This window comes from Rhinolophus sinicus, linkage group LG05 (genome assembly GCF_036562045.2).
Source record: "Rhinolophus sinicus isolate RSC01 linkage group LG05, ASM3656204v1, whole genome shotgun sequence".
In the NCBI taxonomy this organism is placed as follows: domain Eukaryota; kingdom Metazoa; phylum Chordata; class Mammalia; order Chiroptera; family Rhinolophidae; genus Rhinolophus; species Rhinolophus sinicus.
The window spans coordinates 88,939,920-88,959,200 of record NC_133755.1 but is presented as its reverse complement, the minus strand read 5'-3'; the positions used below and the strand labels follow the sequence as shown (position 1 = coordinate 88,959,200).

The window sequence follows — 19,281 nt, the reverse complement described above, 5'->3', positions numbered from 1 at the left end:
GAGGCGGGTGCAGGGGGAAGGAGGGAGCGCGCGGAGCCCGGGCGGAGGGAGGGAGCGATCGAGCGGGCGGCGGAGGGAGGGAGGGGAGACCAACTTCTAGCGCTACCATAATTCGCCTAAAGCAGGTGCAGCAACTTTCACCAGGCAAGGCGTTCGGCTAGGAGCTAGAGAAGACCACGTGGACCAAACTTTAGGGAAAGAGAAATGGGAACACGGGGAAAAGACGTGGGGGCTGAGTACCTGAAAAAGGGAGGAGGTGGAGAGATCAGATCCCAGCAATTCACCTTGGCCTCGCGAGTCCTATGGCGCGCTGTGCAAACCCCAGACCTCTAGAGTCTGGAGGTACGGCCAAGCCCTGCTCCCACACGGTTCACTGGTTCCCGGCGGGCTGCGCTCGGCGTGGGGAGTGGTTGGTGTCGGGCCCGGGCCCTTCCTTGCATCGCTCCTGCTCCCCACTGCGTGGGGGTTGGGGTGGGTTTTTGAACCGGGGAAGGGGAGGTAGGGAGGCTCCTTTTGGGCTTTGTGCGTGCACGGTCACCCCCGGAGCGCGCTGCCTCCCTCTCCGGAAGGGGAATTTCCCATGAAGTGCTCTGTGAACCCGTGAAGAAGGGGCCCAAAACCAGATCCACGCGGCCTAGCGAAGTGCAAAGTAGAGGCAATTATCCGGACAAATTAGACTGTAAACAAAACTCAACGTCTTTTGCCTGGGAGAACCGAAGGGATTGTGTTGGTGGTTTGGGTGTGTGTTTGGGTTGGGAGGGGGAAGTCCGGATGAGGAAGATCCCGGAGGGGTGGGGGTACTTTGCTAGTAGCAGATGTCCCGCTCAGAGACCCGTGGCAATCTGAGTAAGTCCTCCCTTCCACTCTCCATCCCCCTTCCCCAAACATCTCCCATCTGGCCCTGGGTGTTGCGGTGGGGAGAGGTGAGGGATGCCTTAGGGATGACCAAAGAATGCCCTTGACCATGGGAGGACCCTACTGTGGGGGTGGGGGCATAAAAACAGTGACTCTTGAAGCTCTCCGGACCCAAATCACCTGAAACAGGTGAAGAGGGGCAGACACTTGCTGCTCCTGTGGAATGTGAGCTGGGAGTGCTTCAGGGATTGGTGCCCAGGGAGTGTCAGTGCTGTGGCCTGGTGAGAGAGGATTTCTTGTTACTCTAGGCCTTTCCAATGGGGCTTGGAAGAAAAGGGTCTCAATTGAGGAGGCTCCCTCTTGGGTTGTTCTCCATCACTTATTCCACTTCTTTTCTGTGAGTACAAATAGCCAGAAGTAGTTGTAACGTTAGTGATACCTGTCCAGGTCCAGAGCCTATGTATTTGCCCTCCTGGGTGGGCGTCACAGGCATATTTGGGTCTGGCTGGAGCTTTTCAGGTATCTAGGTGTTAAATTGTTGGGGGTGAGGGGGTAGGACTCTTAAGTGCCATTTATCTGGATACCATTCTTGGAAAGTGACCTTTCCACTGTAGCAATAGCAGTAGCAATAAAGAATAAAATAATAGCAGCTAACGTTGGAGTCATAGCACATGCCAGGCATAAGATTCATTTCTCTGCACAGTAACCCTGTAAGGTAGATAGTACTATTATCTCCATTTTATGGAGGCCGAAACTGAGGCACAGAAAGATGAAGACACGTTTTTAGACTTACACGGCTGGCTGGTAAGTGATGAAGCAGGATTGCAACCAGAGACACTTCAGTGAGGACGGGGGAAGGGCTTGTGGAGATCTTTAGCCTGCTTGTGGGTTCCCGAAGAGGGAGTACAGTTTGGGGGGAAGGAAGCCCTTGGTCTCGTGGTCTGATTTATTTTCTGTGGAGAGCCAGCCGCGGTAGGAGTGAGGGTGTGTGGACAGGCTAGGCCCAGGCCTGGAGTTGGCAGGTCCTTGTGTAAGCCCACCTGGGCCATGTTCTCCTTCCTGTCCTTCTTGCAGAGGCTTGGGGTGGGGTGAGAACTACAGGCTTTTGATTAAAAAGATGGGATTCTGTGGTGGTGGAATGAGGTGACTGCCAACGGGCTTCTCCAGCTCTTTTATGGCTGGCTGTCATAGCCACTGAGTCCTTTTCTAACGCCTGCCTGCAGTAACCCACTGAATCTCACACGTAGGCCTACTTGCCCAAAGGAATTTCCTGGGAAACGCTTTGGCTCTCATTTCTCTCATTACTCCTCATCTCTAGGCTAGCTCACTTCCCAGCACCCTGTGAGTCACCGTGGCTGGGGGTGGGGAACCCAAGGGAGGCAAAAGACCCTATCTTGTCTTCACCTAAAGGGTGAAGAAAACAAGGCCTCACCAAAGAAAGTTATAGAATAAACATCCTGAAATCAAAGCAGCTCGTCCAAAGGCCTTCCTTCTGAGGCAGGAGCTCTGTGAGCAGGTTCAAAAGAATAGCCCGTGGCTCCTGAGGCAGAGTGACAGGGAATTAGCAGGAGGGTCCCCTTTTTGTCCTTGTTCCTTCAAAGGGTCCAGGGCCAGTGGGCTTTGGCTGTGGCAGGAACCAGAGCCATGGCCTGGCCCTACTAGAAGGCCATGGTTAAGAGCACAGAGGCTGGAGTGAAGCGGCCTAGGGTTGAACTTCAGCCTCTGCCACTTACCAGCTGTGTGAACTGGGCAAGTTACATGATGTCTGAGCCTCAGTTTCCTCATCCACAAAACGGAAGATGCATCCTAGGGTGGTTGGGAGGATAGCATGAAAAAGCATTGGCAAAGTCTTGCTCCATGACCTGGTCATCGAGTGCTTTCTATAAATGTTCATTTTCTCTTTTGTGAGCTCGTTTCCTCACTTGAAAAAATGAGGACTATCGACCTCACAAAACTTCGAATCATGCGTAAACTGCAGTTAATACTTTTATTAAATGCCTCCCGTGTTCCAGTCACTTGATTCATGTGCTATTCAGCATGGTAGCTTTTCTCATTTTGTAGGTGGGGAACTCAAGACTCAGAGAAGGTAAGCAACTCACCCTCTGTCACACAGCAAGGAGGTGGTACAGCAAGGACTTGCTCCCAGGTCTTCTTGCTCAGAAGCAGATGCTCTAACCCAAGGTTAGCTGCCTCCCTGCTGTGGAAAGGAAGCAGGCTAATGGGTGAGCTTGTTCTGAGTGCCAGGCCTCGCACTTGGGGCTGTGTATGTTCAGAAACATTAATCTCCGTATTCCTACAGTCCCAACACATCTATGCCCAAATATTTTGTTTCCATTCATCTGACTGCTTGCATCTTACTTTTTTCTCTCAAAACCTTTTTTTCAGTTATTAAAGAATAAAACTTTATCAGCATAATATAGCAGCCCCACTCCTAAGTATATACCAATAAAAAAACATACACGTATGTATTCACCAAAAGACATAATACTTATGTATTCAAATACATGGTATTCAAATACATGAGCTAGGACTTGGCAATGAAAATGAACAAACCATTGCCACACATAGCAACATGGAGAAATCTCACAACCAGAGTGTTGAGCACAAAAGCCAGACGCCAGAGAACACACACAGTATGATTCCACAGTATGATTCCATTTATCTGGAATTCAAAAATTGGTCAAACCAATTGATGGTGTTAGAACTCAGAAGAGTGGCTACTCTAAGTGGGGGAGAGACTGGGAAGGGCACGAGGGGCTTCCTGGGGATCTGGAAATACTCGTGTTTTTGGAATTTTGTCACATGGGTGTTTCACTTTGTGAGAACTAATTGGGCTGTATGTGCATTTATGATTTGTGCACCTTTCTTTATGCTTAAAAATTAAAAAGCTTAAAAATGGTTGCTGGTCTTGTGGAGGTCCTTCCATATCCCTCCCTCTCATTCTCCATCTTTCCGTTCCAGATGTAGGCAGTTTCTCAAAGTTGGTAGGTAGCCTTCCCACGTAAGTTTTATGTTCTTAATCATTTAGCATTGCTTGGGCATCTTGAAATTTTAAATGAAAGGTATCCTTTTGCTCCTTGCTTTTCCTTTTTGTTGGTGGTGGTTTTTTTACTCAACTTCATGTTGCTGAGGTTAATTCAGGTTTGCTACATGTATCTCTAGTTCATTAATTGAAAAGGCTGCTGAGCTTGCCACTGTGTCAGTGTCCAGGTTTCTTTACCCAATCTCCCCTTGACGGACAGTTGGGTTGTTTCCCATGTTTGGCCATTGTGGTCACACTGCAGTGGGTTGTGGGGTGAGGTGGGGGCGCTTCCAGGGCTTTCTGTTTCACTCTCCTCCAGTGCCTCCTGCTAAGTCGAATTGTCCCCCCTCCCCCCTGTGGCTCCCCCACTCTAGAATCTTCTCCCCTCCCCATATCTTCCAGCTGTTCCTCCCCACCCTGCTTCCCAATCTTTCTGACTCAGAAAGACCCAGGTCTGTACTAGGTGGAGGTGGGGGAGGGGTAGAAAAGGGAAGCTTTTTCCCTTGCCACAAATGCCCCTGTTCCCCAAGATAAATGACGATTTAAACAAAGAAATATTTCATTAAAGGTTGATATCTTAATGAACTGTGCCAGGAACCTTCAAGGCACTCTTCAGACTCCCCCTTTTCAAGGGGGGCTCCTACTCCTGGGGGGAGGCTTATCAGCTTACCATATTGCCCTGAGTAGAGGACCATGCAGTGTGGAGAACTGTCCCAGGGGGCTGTGGAGGGGAGGGCACCAAGACCGAGAGAGGGGCTGGATTGCCCTTCTTGGTACCAGGCCAGCTGGCTGCCCCCCAGCCCTGAGAGATGTTTGCAGGCCCCCCCTGCAGTCACTTTTAGGGACTCAGAGACTCAGGCCTTGTCCTCAGGCCTGTGGGCACAGGATTCCAGGATGATTGGTGGGAAATCAGTCATTAAGGATCAGGTAATGAACAAACACCTGACAAGCAGTGGACAATTTTCTATCAATTAGAACACGGTGTCTTTGGGTCAAATGAGATCCCCTCCACAGAGTGATTTCCATGCAGGGGGAGAGCGGGACACGCACGCACAGGGATAAACAAGAGAGCAGACCCAGCACCCTTCCCCTCTCCCGTGCAGTGCACTGGCCAGTCACTGAGGGGATGCGCAGAGGGGCAAGGCAAGGAGAGGCCAAGGGGAGGTGTGTGTGGGGGGGAAGAACCCCTTCTCCCTCGATGTAGTTCTTTATCCTTCAAGAGCTACCCCCTGTATTCCTCCCTTGCAAAGATGCTTGGATTTAAATCCCAAACCTGACACTTTCAAACCTGAAATCCTAAAGCAAGAGGCTTAATCTCAGTTTCTTCAACTGCAGGATGGGGAGAAAGATGTAGGTCTGGCAGAGAGGTGGTGAGGAAAGGTATAACTTGCAGCATTCTTCTCAGTATAGGCGTTGGATAGATGGAAACTACCGTCCTTATTTCTTGATTACCCCAGCCCACTCCCCGCTCTTTCCCCTTCCTCTTTAGCACACCTGTTGAGGCTGTAATGTGTGGTTGGCTAGCTTTTATTTAATAAGCACCTAGTAACTTTAAATACATTGTATTGTTTGTTAACTGCTTAACCATTTATGCCTCATCTCTCCATCCAGATAATAAACTGTGGTCAGTGGCCCGCAATTTTAGTCATTTTGGGATTTCCTAGGGTACCCAGCGTCATGTGTTTTGCATAGTAAGTGCACAGTAAATGCATGTTGATTTGATTTTATTATGATTTGATCAACTGGAGCAAAGTTAAAAAAAAAAATAGCCTGATGCCTCAGGGCAAGTTGGTGCACTGTAGGTATCAGTTGGGGCTGGTAGAACTAATGTCATAACTGTATCTTTCAGTGGTTGGAGGGCAAGGCGGAGGACTTAGATAGAAAACAGAACAAGGTAGCACCTCCTCTCAGAGGTTTGTGCTCCCCATTCTTCTCATCACTCCTCCCTGCTTCTGTTCTGCTTGTCCCGTGGGGATGCCTTTAGAACTCTGTGCTTAGCAAGGGAATATTCCTTCCCCATGGAACCTTGAGGGCCTGGGGTTTGGGGTCTCAGCCACTGGCACTGGAGGGTGAGATACAATGTGAAAAAGGAAAGTCAAAGTCAAGGTAGCCTCCCACTGGAAATAGCCACCACCTACTTATTAAGCATCTACTGTATACCAGACACTTTTTATATGCATCTCTGCTCCCCATGGGGGTACTAACGTTTTGTTTATTTGTTTTAAGAGAAGGCAGTGGCCTGAATGGCAGAGTCAATGAATGTAGGGTGGACATAAGGGGAGATGAGAATCGTTGTAAGTCCCTTATCATGTGCAGCATCTGGCTGGGTCCAGGAGTGGGCCTCACACGTTTTCCTGGGGCTTCCACACACAAGTGTGTCCACGTCACATTCCAAGCCTGGCCTGGACTTCAGCACCCACCTCCTTCCCGGTTCTCCTGCACCCTTTCTCCTTTCTGTCCTCTACTCCCCTCTGTGCTTCACAGCTCCAGTCCCAGAGATCTCCCTCCTGTTTGCTAGGCAGCAGGAAATCCCTGAGCCAGGACTCTGAGGCTGGATCTTGATTAGAGCAGAAATATCGTGCATCAGGCACTGTGTTAACCACTCTTCATGCATGACCTCATTTCACCTCCCAACAGCCCTCTGAGATGATACACCAGATGCTTTTGGTGCCCTGTCCGTATGCCCTCACCCTGACCACTCATACCCCTGAGGCTTCTCATCGCCAGCGCCTGCCTGGCCCTCCCTGAGGGCAGCCTCTGGGCTCCAGTGCCCACTTTGCCACTGTGTGGGAGGCCAGAAGTACTAGGGAATTAACATCTTTTGGGCAGGCCCGCCACCCATGATGGATGTGAATCGGTGTATGAATACCCCCATTCCTTCACCCCTCTGGGGGGTAACTGTGAGGTGTGTGTTCTCTGTGCACTCCCAGGGCTTCCCCGGCAGGGCTGAGCCCACCCTAGTAGCTGGCTGGATCATACACTTTATTGCCTCCCTTCCCTTCCTTATCTTACTCCCCCACTTCTCTCCTGGGGTTTCTTAAATCAACCATATGGACTAAATAGTTGTCTCAGGGCTGCCTCAGGGGGAATCCAGCCTAAGTCAGGTGGGTACTGCTATTATCCTCGTTTTACAAATGACAAGACCAAAGCTCCCAGAAGCTGAAACTCACACACAATCCCACAGTTACATAAGCGAAAAGCCGGTGTTCATAGCTGACACTCCACTCTACTGTATCTACACATCACTCTACCATATGGCTTCTTGAGGACCCTTCCCCCTGCCTCCGGACGTCTGGTTCAAATCCATTCCTCTTGCTCTTGCCTTGAGAGGTTAGAGGTGAGGAGCAGGGTGGGTCAGACACAACTGACTGGAAGAGGGGAGTGTTTCCAGGCCACCCAGCCCTCCCTGCCTCCCTGTGAGTCACTGGCGGGCAGTCAGAGCCAGTCCCTGGGTCGCAGGCAGAAAGAGAAGTGATGAACACTTACAGGGCTGGACATAGAACAAATGGAAAAAAGTGAAAGCCACTTGGAGTGCTGGAAAAGGAGAGGACTAAGCCAGAGGTACAAGGAGAGGGCAGGCTGGGAGCTGAGGAATCGTTCTAAGCCTTTGTGTTATTCAAGGGACCGTGACAGGACTTCCCTGGACACAACAGCCCCTATAAAAGCAGGAGGAACCAAGGTGAGAGATAGGAACACATTTCTTAATAGTGAGGTCTGCTCAGCCTGACAACATAGGAAGTCCCCTGCTAAGAACCTCAAGGCCAGGGGAGAAATTGGCCTGCCTCTTTTATGAGTAGAAGTGGGCACCGTGCGTGGGGCAGGGAATGACCTGATCCCCTCAAAGACGAAAGTTACGGAGAGAACATCTTGAAATTTTCTACTTGTTTGATTTTCATGACACCTTTGTCTTAGCGTAGGTTCTCCCAGAAGCAGACTCCGAGGAAAGGATTCCAGCGCGCAAGTCGTTTATTTGGGAAGCTGTCCCAGGAAATACCAGTAGGGGAGTGGGAAAGTGAGAAGGAAGGGCAGGAAGCCAATCCAGGGAGTGTCATCATGCAAGTTATGCTGCCACGTGAGCAAGAGGGGCCCAGAGCTGCTGGGAAACTCCGGAAGATGTATGGGACAGGCCTCCAGTCGTCCATACCACGGGACAAGGAAGCTGGGGTATTTATCCACCAACTCCCTCTTGGTCATTGGTTGAGGGCTGCTTCCAGGCACATTAACTCTCCAGTACTTCCGACTTGCCCTGAGCTGGCGCCAAGAGTGTTTCCACCGCCAGGAAAAACCCTCAGGCAAAGAGCAGGTGTTGGCAGTAAGGAAGCTTCTCCGTCTAGAGGTAAGTGCCGAGAGACACGGGCTGGGCGCCAGCACCTGCCACACTCTGCCCTTCTCTTCCCCTTCTTGACTTTTCTTTTCTGTGTGCCTTTGTGGGTTCATGTCATCTCCCACTGTTCTCTCTTAAATGCTTGGTGTTCTCAAGGCTTCTGCCTTGAGCCATGGCCCCCACAAACTACATGTCCTCTTGGACAATCCCATCTACTCTCATTGTTTTAACCACCATGTGTGAGTTGGCGATTCCAAGTACTGTCCCTCACTTGGACTTGCTCCCACCCCCATATGTGTGAACCTTCAGGGATGACATACTCAGCATATCCCAGACCCAAATCAACACCGGCATCCAAAAACATGCCCTACCTCTGCACCACTTCCCCTTGGTGGCCTCATGATCCAGTCACTCTAGAAACTAGGAATCACCCCCTTGATTATCCCTATCCCTTCTCTACACGGTCACCAAGTCCTGTGGACGTGGCTTCCAAAATATTTCTGGGTCATTTCCTCCTCTCCACCCCTACTCCCATCTAGACCCTCATCATCTTCCAGCTGGGTATTCCAATAGCCTCCTCACTGCCTTCCCACTTCCAACCTGATCTCCTCCCTACACTTCCCTCCAGGCCATCCTCCATGGTGGTCAAAAAGGTCTGTTGAAACTGCCAACCTGAACCCATCATGCCTTGCTCCAAGCCCATTTCCTCAGGGCCAAATTCAAGCACCTTGGCCTGGTGCACAGGGCATAAGGTGTTCTTTCTTGAACCTCCCATCCCATCCCTGGCCACTCCCAGTTCTGCCACTTGGGACTTGTGACAGACAGGTGCGGTGTTGTTTTCCTCTCCTGCTGTCTGTTTGGAATACTTCTCCTTCCACTCGCTTTCGGCTGACTCTAAGACCCAGTTTAGATGACACCTTCCCTGGGACGTTTTCCTTGAATGCCCCGAGCTGGATTAGACACTCTTCTTTTTTGCTTTTGTATCTGTGTACTGTGTTAGAAAATTCACTTCAAATGGCTTAAATAACAATGGGAATTTGATTGGCTTGTGTAACTGAATGATCAAGGGGTAGGGCTCCCTGCAGGTGATGTGTGACCCAGGGGCTTAAAACAACGCTGTTGGATTCTCTCGCATTGCTAGCTCCACCTTTCCCTGGGTGGGCTTCATTCTCAGAGTCCTTGGAGGGAGTCCTGTCAGAGTCAGACTCACATCCTGCCTAGTTCAGTCCAGGGAACTGGTGAAGCAAAGGCTGGCTTGTTGGGACCTGATGAGAAATTTACTTGCCCTTCTCCAAAACAATCCAAATCGCCAAGGGCTGAGAATGTTCTACTTCAGGGGTTGGCAAAGTATGACCAACTCATTGCTGTAGTGACAGCCCTGTAGTGGAGGCAGACACCAGCACACTTTTTCTGTAACGGGACAGACAGTAAATATTTTAGGCTTTGCAGGCCAAAGCAACGTTGAGGATATTATGCAGGAACTTACATAACAAGGGAGAAAACAAATTTCCCCCAAATTTTTATGGGTGGGATTCCAGTTATAATAATAATCGAGTAGCTTTTTGTAATACAGATCTACTGAGAAGCACAAGATGGGGGAGGAAGATACATTTTGTTTAACTGGGTTTCAACGTTCATGCTCCCTTATCAACACATCGGTGACAAATGCTCATCGGTAAAAATCATTCTTAGCTCACAGCTCAAACAAAAACAGGCAGGACAGGGCTTGGGGGACCATCGTTTGCAGACCCCTGAATGAAATCAAACCATTACAGAGCTAAAGGACGAAACTGTGGGAAGTTGGGAATGGAGAGAGCAAACCACTCTGATGGTGGAAATGTTATGGATACCACAGGTGTTGATATGTGGGGCTCCCTTTGTGATGTGCCGTTCAGAGTCGGGCTGGGGGGGCATTTTATCAAGCATTTCTTTATAAGACAAATTCATGTTCATTAGGTCCCCTAATCCTGACACCATCCCTATAAAGCAGGCAGGGTGAGGGTGGTTGTACCCTTTTCACAGAGGGGAAACCGAGGCTCAGAGAGAAATAGCTGTCTGAGGTTTCACACTAAGACCTCTTTGGGACACTTTTGAGGCTTCTAAGACATGAGCCTTGGGACCTGTACGTTGTTGAGTAATTGAACTGTGGTGTGCCCTGGTCGGGGGGCAAAGGCTGGTCCAGCAGGAGGACAGGCTGGCCTGGACATGGCCGGGAGGCTAGGCTGTAGCTGGCTCTGTGACATCCAATGGCCCACTAGGATGGAGCTGGTCAACACAGGTGCTCAGTTCTGTTTCCAGAACCTCTGGGCTTAAGTCTGTCTCCCTTATATCTCCCCATGCAGGACAGGTAATACCATCTCAGTAGCCCCAAACGAGAGAAAAATCGGGCTTCAGAAAAGTACGCCCAGGACCACAAACAAGGAGTCTGAGCCCTCCCCTTACTGCCTCCAGCCTCCGGGCCTAGCCTCGGTGGGGTCCCTGATGAGCACTACAGGTTCTTAGGGCCAGGTGGGGTTTAAACCTCGATGCTGGGATGACCCCTGGGTGGGGACAGGCTTAGAGGGCCCTGCACAGGACCTTCTCAGTCGTCCTTCAGGGCTGACGGCCTCAGGCGAGGCTGCAAGGTCAGGGCAGGGTCAGGGGTGTGCAGAGGCAGCCAGAGGTGAAGAGTGGTTGCCGCGTTCCTTTCCAGGATGATACTTAGAAACGAAGAGAGAGTGTGCCAGACACACACATGCACACCTTCCCTGGTCTCACACACATGGGTACACACTCCCATAGTCAGACAGTCACACCCACACCCATCTTCACTACCAGGCTCTCGCACCCACATGCACGTCCCCATGGTTTCCCACAATCCCAAGCTCATACAACATGGTGCTACATATCGGTGTTAGTTTCCTGGGGCTGCCATGGCAAAGTACCACACACCAGGTGGCTGAAAACAGCAGCACTTTATTGTCTCACACTTTTGGAGAAGTCCAAAATCCAGGTGCCGTCTCAGACTTGTAGGGAAGGATCCTTCTTTACCTCTTACTAGCTTCTTGCGAGTTTCCGATTGCCCTATGTGTTCCTTGGCTTACAGATGCATTACTCCAATCTCTGCTTCTGTCTTCACAGGGATCTGTGTCTCTGTGTCTTCACATGAATATCGTTTATTAGGACACTCGTCATGTTGCATAGGGCACCCTATTTCAGTATGACCTCAACTTAACTGATTGCATCTGCTATGACCCTATTTCCAAATAAGATCACATTCTGAGGTTCTGGGGTTAGGACTTCAGCGTACCTTTTTTAGGGGACACGATTCAACCCATAACCATACCTTACGGCTATACAACCTCCCATGTCCTTCGCACACGCCCACAGTCACACTTACCTCTGCCTACCACCAGGATCCCACGTACACGCACACATACGCACACACACACACCCATACGTACAGACACTCACATACTCCATGCTATCCCATACACGCACTGCCCCTCAGCCTCCCCGTCTTATAGATAATCACACACCCCCACAGTCACCCTCCTTCACGTGCCCTCCTGCTCCTGTCCCATTCCCCACACCTCCCCTTGGCCACACTCAGAGGCCTCCCCTCCGGGGTCATGCTCCGAGACCTGGCGCATTCTCAGCCTCACACTTGGCTCATAGCTTTCACATCCTCTCCCTCCCACACAGTCTCTCCCGTTCTGACTCCTTCTCCATCCAGCCATCCGATCTCCAACCAGCCACCGCTCTAGGCAGGGAGTTGTCACCAGGCCCCTGGGCCCCACCCCAGCCAGGGCACCACGTGGATAGCCCCTTGCTGTCTGGAATCAGGTGTTCCCACAGCCTTCTCCATCTCAGACTCCCACTCTTCCCTCTCAGGAGCAGACAGACAGACAGACAGACAGACACATGCACACACTCTCACCCCCACACCGCCCCTCCAGCAGCCCCACGGCAGCAGTCTGTTCCTCATTATGGGCCAATGTGCCTGTTTACTCACCCAGCTGGAGATGGTTAGAGAGTGATAAATAATGAAAGAGAAAACAGGCTTTTCCCCTCTGCGGCTTCTATTTATGTAACATGTGTCACAGCTCACTCACAGACTTTGTTTCGGAGCTGGTTGCAGGAAATAGTTTATTTTTTCCGGACGGTGGCTTGGGGGGCGGGGTGGGGGGCCTGGGGTTCAGGTTTCTGGTCTCACGCCCAAGGGAGTTTCGGGATCCGGCCCCCAGAGACCTCCTCCTGGTCCTTCCCCTCCCCACCTTCCCTGACACCCCAGACAGACATCAGGGCCCAAGGCTGCCTTAGAACGGGGTTCTCTGACTCCAGCAATTTGGAAGGAGTTGGAGTGGTTGGGGTTCCCTCCCAGCTGCCTCTGAAACCCCCCCAAACAGATGGGTTTGTTTTAAGAGCCAAACAGCTTGAGGGTAGGACTCCCTGAGATGAGGCAGTGGGACGAGAGGCTTCCTAGGTAGCCTGCACCTGTTAGCGGGGAGGGTCCAAAGGGATTCATTCTATAAAAGATGAATATAAAGATCCAGGCCTTGTATCCACTCAGCACTTTAATGTCCGTGGTCTCTCTGAAGCCTCACAGTTTTCAACTGCTGGTTCCCAGGTGAGGTCATTGAGCGGCAGGCATGGGGAGGGGACTTGCCATGGTCTCCTCAATGGGTTGTAAAGAGACAGGACTTCAAACTCATACATCCCACTGCCCCCGTCTTGAAGGGGCACCTCCCTTGGTAGAAATCTGGCCCACAGTAACTTATGCTACGGCAGGTGGGAGTAGTTACAAGGGTGTGGGGGCTGGAATGCGGGGGAAGTTGCGTTGTCAGAGATCTGAGACATGCCCCCCTCCCACACTTTCTCCAAATAAGAAGGCAGCCATCTTTTGGGGGATGCTCCAGGGAGGGAAGAAGCAGCAGAAAGCGGGCCTGCTTCCCAAACCCCAGTGCCAGGAGGTTCTTGGGAAGTTTGAAAGCAACCTGCCCCTACCTGAGCCTGTCTCTGATCTCCAGGGCAGCGTGACCATGCCTTGCCTGACGTGGAGCCCCTTGAATGTCTCAGGCCCCCAACAGGAGAAACCCAGGGCACCCACCCCAGGAATGCAGAGTCCACTGTAGAAGGTGGACGAGGAAGCCCCCCAACTCCTGCAGACTGGAGGAGTGGTGTGCGTACAGGTACCGGGGAATCAGTCCTATCCGGTGGCCTCAGGGCTTCTCCCAAGATGATCCCCTGGGTGCGGGGAGAAGCAGCCACATTCCCCAGACAAGAACTTTAAAGCTGAGCATCTGGGATCTTGGATACTATAATACCTTTTCATTTAGTCTGGGAGCCCTTGTGGCTCTGAGGGGTCCCAGGAGAGATGGGCCATGAGAGGGGGCTCTAGGAGCACCCCTTCGTGGGTTTCCAGGAGCCTCTTGCATCCCTGGCTCCTTGGCAGGGTGGGAGTGTGGGGAAGGGAGGGCTGGCCAGAGCCCACTGCCCTCGTATTTGTTCAGGCTGCAACATGGAGACCCATAGCAGTTTCACAGGGGCCTGGCCCAGGACAACACCCCCTCCCCACTGATCCTCGCCTGCACACACCTATGCCTTCAAGTGACTCCCCACATGCAGCGCCTTTCAGGAGGACCCGAAGCTCTGGACTCTAATGTCCCCTGTGGATGGTGACATGAATAGTAAAATTCATACTAAACCCCAAGGGCTCTGCACACCTCGTCCCTAAACTTCATGTGGATCCTGCAAGGAAACTTTTATTAAACCTACCCACCCCCAACCTTGTAAGTGAGAAAAATGGGGCTCAGAAAAGGCTGTGTGATTGGCCCGAGGCCACACAGCTACTGCATGGCAGAGAGCTGGGTTGGGATTCAGACCCATCTCACGCCAAGCTCACACTTCACCCCTTTCACCAGGCTGCCTTTCCTGTTTCTCTCCCAACACCCAGCATCCGTAGATGTTCAGGAAGTCGACTGGTTAATGTGTACATATGGGTTTTCTTTCATATACATTCGGTGCAGGCCCCAGCTGCCCTTTTCCATACCCACCCTGAGCTTGAGCTCCAGGCAGACTCAGAACATCACAGACCCCTCTGCGTTCTCCACAGTCAGGAACAGTGACCACCTGAATTTCCTGGGCTCCAGCCTCAGTTTCCCTCTGTCTCTCAGGCCCAAACACCTGAGTAAGGCTCCCCTTGCTTTGAGGAGCCCAATAGCACTGGCTGGACTCCGGCTCCAGGTCTGACCCTCACTCTGGAAGCCTCTGGGGTCCAGCCACTTCCATCCTCTGCTCTTCCTCCAAAATGTCAGGCCTGGCACTGCCGCCCTGCAGCTCCCTCTCCCTGTGGCCCCCTGAGAGCCGAGGCTTTGCTTGAGGGCAGTGAGTGAAGCCGGCTGTAACAGAGAAACCTCGGGCTCCTCTTTAGAAGTCCCCTGAGAAGGCAGATCTGAGGAAAGGCTGCTGAGAAGGCGCCTGCAGCAATGTCAGCTTGAGAACAACCCGGCTGACAGGATGCTGAGCGGGGATTAAGGTCGGGATCAGGGAAGCTGGGGAAATGAAGGCACGTTCCCTGCTCCCCTCGCTGCCACTGCTGCTGCTGAGTTTGTCTTGTGTTTGTTCTCACTCTGGGAAAGTGGACGGGGAGGGAAGTGGGCAGGGATGAGGCAGAGAGGTGGGGAGAAGGCCAGGGGAGAGGTAGAGAAAGGCAAGCAGCAGGGTGGAGGGCGGAGGAGAGGAGAGAGTGCCAGGCTTCTGGTTCTCAGGACTCTTGCAAGGCAGGCAGCCGCCTGGGGCCCTCGGCTGGGACGGTTCCCCAGTGACTATCCCCAGTCATCCACGGGGCAGCCAGCCGGCCCCCCCATGACCTCTCCCCGAACCGCAGAGCCTGTCCTGAGTGTCGGTGGCACGACCAGTGAGGACAAATTGACTAGGCCAAGGTGGCAGATGTGACAGACCTTCCAGAAAGAGGACAAGCCGATTTCTACCTGCCTTCAAATGCAAGGCCCCCGTTCTGGGGAAATGCCATCACCGAGACCTGCCTCATCATTGGACTGTCACCAGAGCCCAGGCAAATGGGCGAAAGAGTTCCAGGTCATCTAGTGCAGCAAAATTCTAGTGAATCCTTAGTTCCTTGTCACTAGTGTGGTGGTTAAGAGCGTGACCTCTTGTCTCAGACCGCCTGGGTTCAAATTCTAACTCTGCCACCGATTTCTGTGTGACCTTGAGCAGGTAAGCGAACCTCGCAATGCCTCAGTGGGAGAAAACAGTGGCACCCCATCCTGAGGTTGTGGAGAAGACGAAAGGAGCGAACACACGAGAAGTACGTGTAGCCGGGCCTGCCACGGAGGGTGTGTGCAATGAGAGTGGTTTTATTTATTATCAAGGGCAGAGTGAAGGAATAATAGTGGCAACTAGTGGCAACATAAAGTTAATCATCTGAAAGCTTTCTGGAGGACGGGAGTGTGGAATCTGATTTTGGAGGCTGAGGTTTGGCAGAGGTGCGGGAGTGAATTTCAGGTATGAGGCAAGCTCCCGTGTGCCAGGTGAGTGTGGGGCTTGACAGGGGCAGAGGATTTAAGGAGGTATCTGATGCGAGATGGAAAGGATACTTTCCTGGGAGCCCTACTCCCAGCTAGTCTTTCTCCAAAGTTCCTGCTCTAACTAGGGGTAACATGACTACTCTCTCCCAGTCCTGCCAAAGGCAAGCCAAGGGAGCAAAGACCATGAAAAGATGCTTTTCATCATGGTGACCTACCCAGAATGGAACTTATTCCAGAAATCCAAGCGATTCATAGAGGCTTCTCGAACTCCTGGGTCCTCTGGACCTGGTGAGGGACAAGGCAGCAGAGAAAGGTACACAGACTACAAACCTGGCAGCAGATGGTTCCTGGGGCTGGGCTCCATCCAGCTCAGCCACTGACCAGCTGTGTGACTTGGAGCAAATCAACTAGCATTGCTAGGCCTCAGTTGCCTGGTCTGTGAAAGGGGATAAAGATTGACACAGGAGTCAAGGAGAGTGGTTCCTGGTCTCCAGGGCTGCCTGCTGCAGGGCTTGCCACCCTGGCCTACCCCACAGCCCCTCCTGGGGGTCCCCAGCCCTTCATCCTATTTCTGGACACCATGGCCACAGGCTGAAGGTGGGGGGAGTGTCTGGGTGAGAGTGAGAGCCTCAGAAGGGGTACTGGTTATTGAGGAGAGGGTCTGCTGAGTGATGTCTGGGGGAAAGCACCTAGGCCCGAGAAGAAGGGGGGGGGCAGCTAGTCTTCTCAGATGTGTGTGGGGATTTTACCTCTAGGAGACTGGTTTCTGGAGAAGCTAGTTTCAAAAACACCTTTTCTTTCCCCTGTCAATCAAAATGATGTCTATTTATTATAGAAAATACAGAAAAGCATCAAAAAAGGAGATAAAGTTCCGCCACGATGCCACCACTCAGAGATAGCTATGGTAAGATGTTACTGTATCTTCTAATTTTTTAAATCACATTCCTCCCACACTGATTCACACACTTATGCATTTATACTCACATATAGATAACTTTTATTACAGCATAATAACTTAATGGACATAGAGTTCAAGAAACTTAGAAACAGGATCATGGAAATATAAATACATTACTATTTCGTAAACGTTTTGTTTCATTAAACAAAATACTGAGAACCTTTTCCCCAGGTCATTACATGTTCTTCTCCGAGGTAATTTGAAGTGACTGTAGAGTGCTCCATCTTCTGGGTGTGTTGCAAGGCATATAATGTTATCAGTCCTCAATTGTTGGTCATCCTGATTGTTTCTAGATGTTTGCTATTATAAACAACACTGCCACAAACATCCTTGCAGAGAAATCTTTGAGGGGGCAGCTAACTTTGCAATTGTTTGTGTATATGTCTGTCTACTCCCAGCCCAGAGCGTGAGGCTTTCTAGGGCAGGCTCTTTGTCTGATTCACTAACTTGGCTCCTGGCTCACTGTAGATATGCAGTAATTTTTGAATTGCATTGTATTTCTAGAGGCTGTGCTCTGGGCTGAGGAAATGGAATGGTGGGCTCATCAGGAAGGAGCCCACCTTCCCTGCTAAAACACTCAGGGTTCTATGTCCCACTGCCAACTCTGTTGGGCCTGCCATCTTCTCCTAGGAACAAAACATTCCCAAGCCCAGGGCCAGAGGCCATCCTGGAATCACATGGAAATGCCTCCCTTTATCTCTTACCTTCCTGGGCAAACCAAACAGTGCCGCCCCCTGCCAGGACCCCCATTCTGACTCATTTAAGTTCTTTTGTTGTGTCTTCAAGCTGAAGGCCCAGCCAACAGAGACCTGTTAGCTGCTCATTACTGCTGAAGCCGTGGTATGGCAGCCCCCTCTCTGGCCCCTGTTTCTGACAGCACAGCCCACTGGACCTGAGAAGTCCCCACATGGTACACTTCAGCCTGCCCCCTGCTCTGCTTGCCACTTCCTATGGCACCAAGGAGCCTTTGTCTCTTTCTCCTGGGGGCTCTAGTCAGATGCTGTCATTCTTCTTGAAGAGAGATTTGTAGAATTTGGATTTTGGAGCTGAGACCCAGTTCCCAGGTTTTCAATGGGTCAGAGAGAGAGAGACAGAGAGAGACAAAACTCGAGAGGTAAAACTTACTAATTTAGTTTTTCTCCTCAATCATCCATGCTCCTAACCTCCTGCAAATTTTCTTCTTTCTTTTTATCTTTCCCCCTCTTCTTTCTCTCCTTTCCTCCTCCTCCTCTCTCTCTCTCTCTCTCTCTCTCTCTCTCTCTCTCCTCTCTTCTCTCTTTCAGCTCTGACACACTCTCCCACCCTCCTGTCCTCATTTCCCCTCCTCTCCCCTTCTTTTTTAAGTTTTTTTTTTCTTTTAACTTTCAAGGTCATTCCGGACTCCTGAAGCCGCCAGTCCCTCAGTGAGACGCGAGCGCCACTGGCGTCCGTGGCCTCTGTTTCCGTGGCAACCCAGTAACCATTAATTTTCAATTAAAGGAGACAAAAAGCTCGATGACAGCTCCAGGTCTGCTGAAGATGTCAAGAATCTGTATTAATATACAGCAAGAGAGCATAATTGTGTGTCCATCTTCCAGAGCAGCGAAAAATGGAGGGATAATTACCAGCTCGAAAGCCACTCTGTAATTTAGTTCTTACTGTCACCACAGCCCTACACATTAGCATAAATTAAAAGCAGAGTTTATTGTTATCAAAGTGCATTGATATCGCCAGACCCGCTTTCTTCCTTTTAACTGTTTGTCGTGGATGAGTGACTCCCCAACTCTCACCAGGGTCTCCCTGGGAAGGGGACAAGTGCAAGTGCAGAGGCTACTGGGGTGTGATGCTAGATCTGCAAGGTCTTGGCCATTTCTGCCATCTTCCCTTGGGGTGGGTGGGGGACAAGGTTCAGGGCGCTGCCCCTCTGAAGGGGTGTGGGGATGGTGGGGGCACCAGGGGGCTTTGATACTAATTCACCTCTCCTGTGTGAGTGCTTTGTTTCGCCCAAGAGCCCTCCAGCTCTTTCCAGAGGGGCCTGCTGTCCATCTCAGGGTCCCCCTTCAGTGCCTAGTATAGTACAGGGCAGGTGATGGGCGGTCAACGCCTACCTGTTAAACAAAGGAATGAAGGTCCAGGGCTCTCCTCTCATGGGGTGGATTTCAGCAGGGGGCCTTCTTGCTTTTCCAGCTCAGAATGGAGATGCTCCTGGCTCTGGCCCAGTTCCTGCTTAGTCAGTTCCTGCTCAGCTGCCAGTGTGGCCTCTCTGAATCCCCCCTCCCTTGCTGCTGGCCCATCCACCACCACAACCACCACCTCCCCCACTGCCTGGTTTCTGCCACCCTGCAGACGCACCTCGCACCTCTGAGTAGAGTGGTTGGAGCTCCTCGAAGTGTCTCGCTGCCAGGGTGCCAGGGACAACAACAGAAATTATGAATTTCCGTGAATGGGGGATGCGGGGTTTTCTTGCCTTCTATCCAGACAGAGCTGTCCTTCAGAGGGGAATTTAGTGTAATTACCCTTAAGGGAGCGATCCTTACACAGTCAGTCACAACACTGACCTCCTGGCTGAGATCTGACAGCAAAATTACAGGCTGTGTACTCAACAGAAGGGGCATCC

General features: G+C 51.4%; 1 long non-coding RNA gene across 1 annotated transcript; it reads left to right on the top strand.

The window, feature by feature from the left end:
• The first annotated feature begins 7,650 nt into the window (after positions 1 to 7,650).
• Positions 7,651 to 18,397, top strand: LOC109438805 (uncharacterized). Its single transcript, XR_012496921.1, has 4 exons — positions 7,651 to 8,213; positions 15,417 to 15,535; positions 16,563 to 16,631; positions 18,055 to 18,397. It is a non-coding gene; the product is annotated as an uncharacterized LOC109438805 (long non-coding RNA).
• The last annotated feature ends 884 nt before the right edge of the window (positions 18,398 to 19,281 follow it).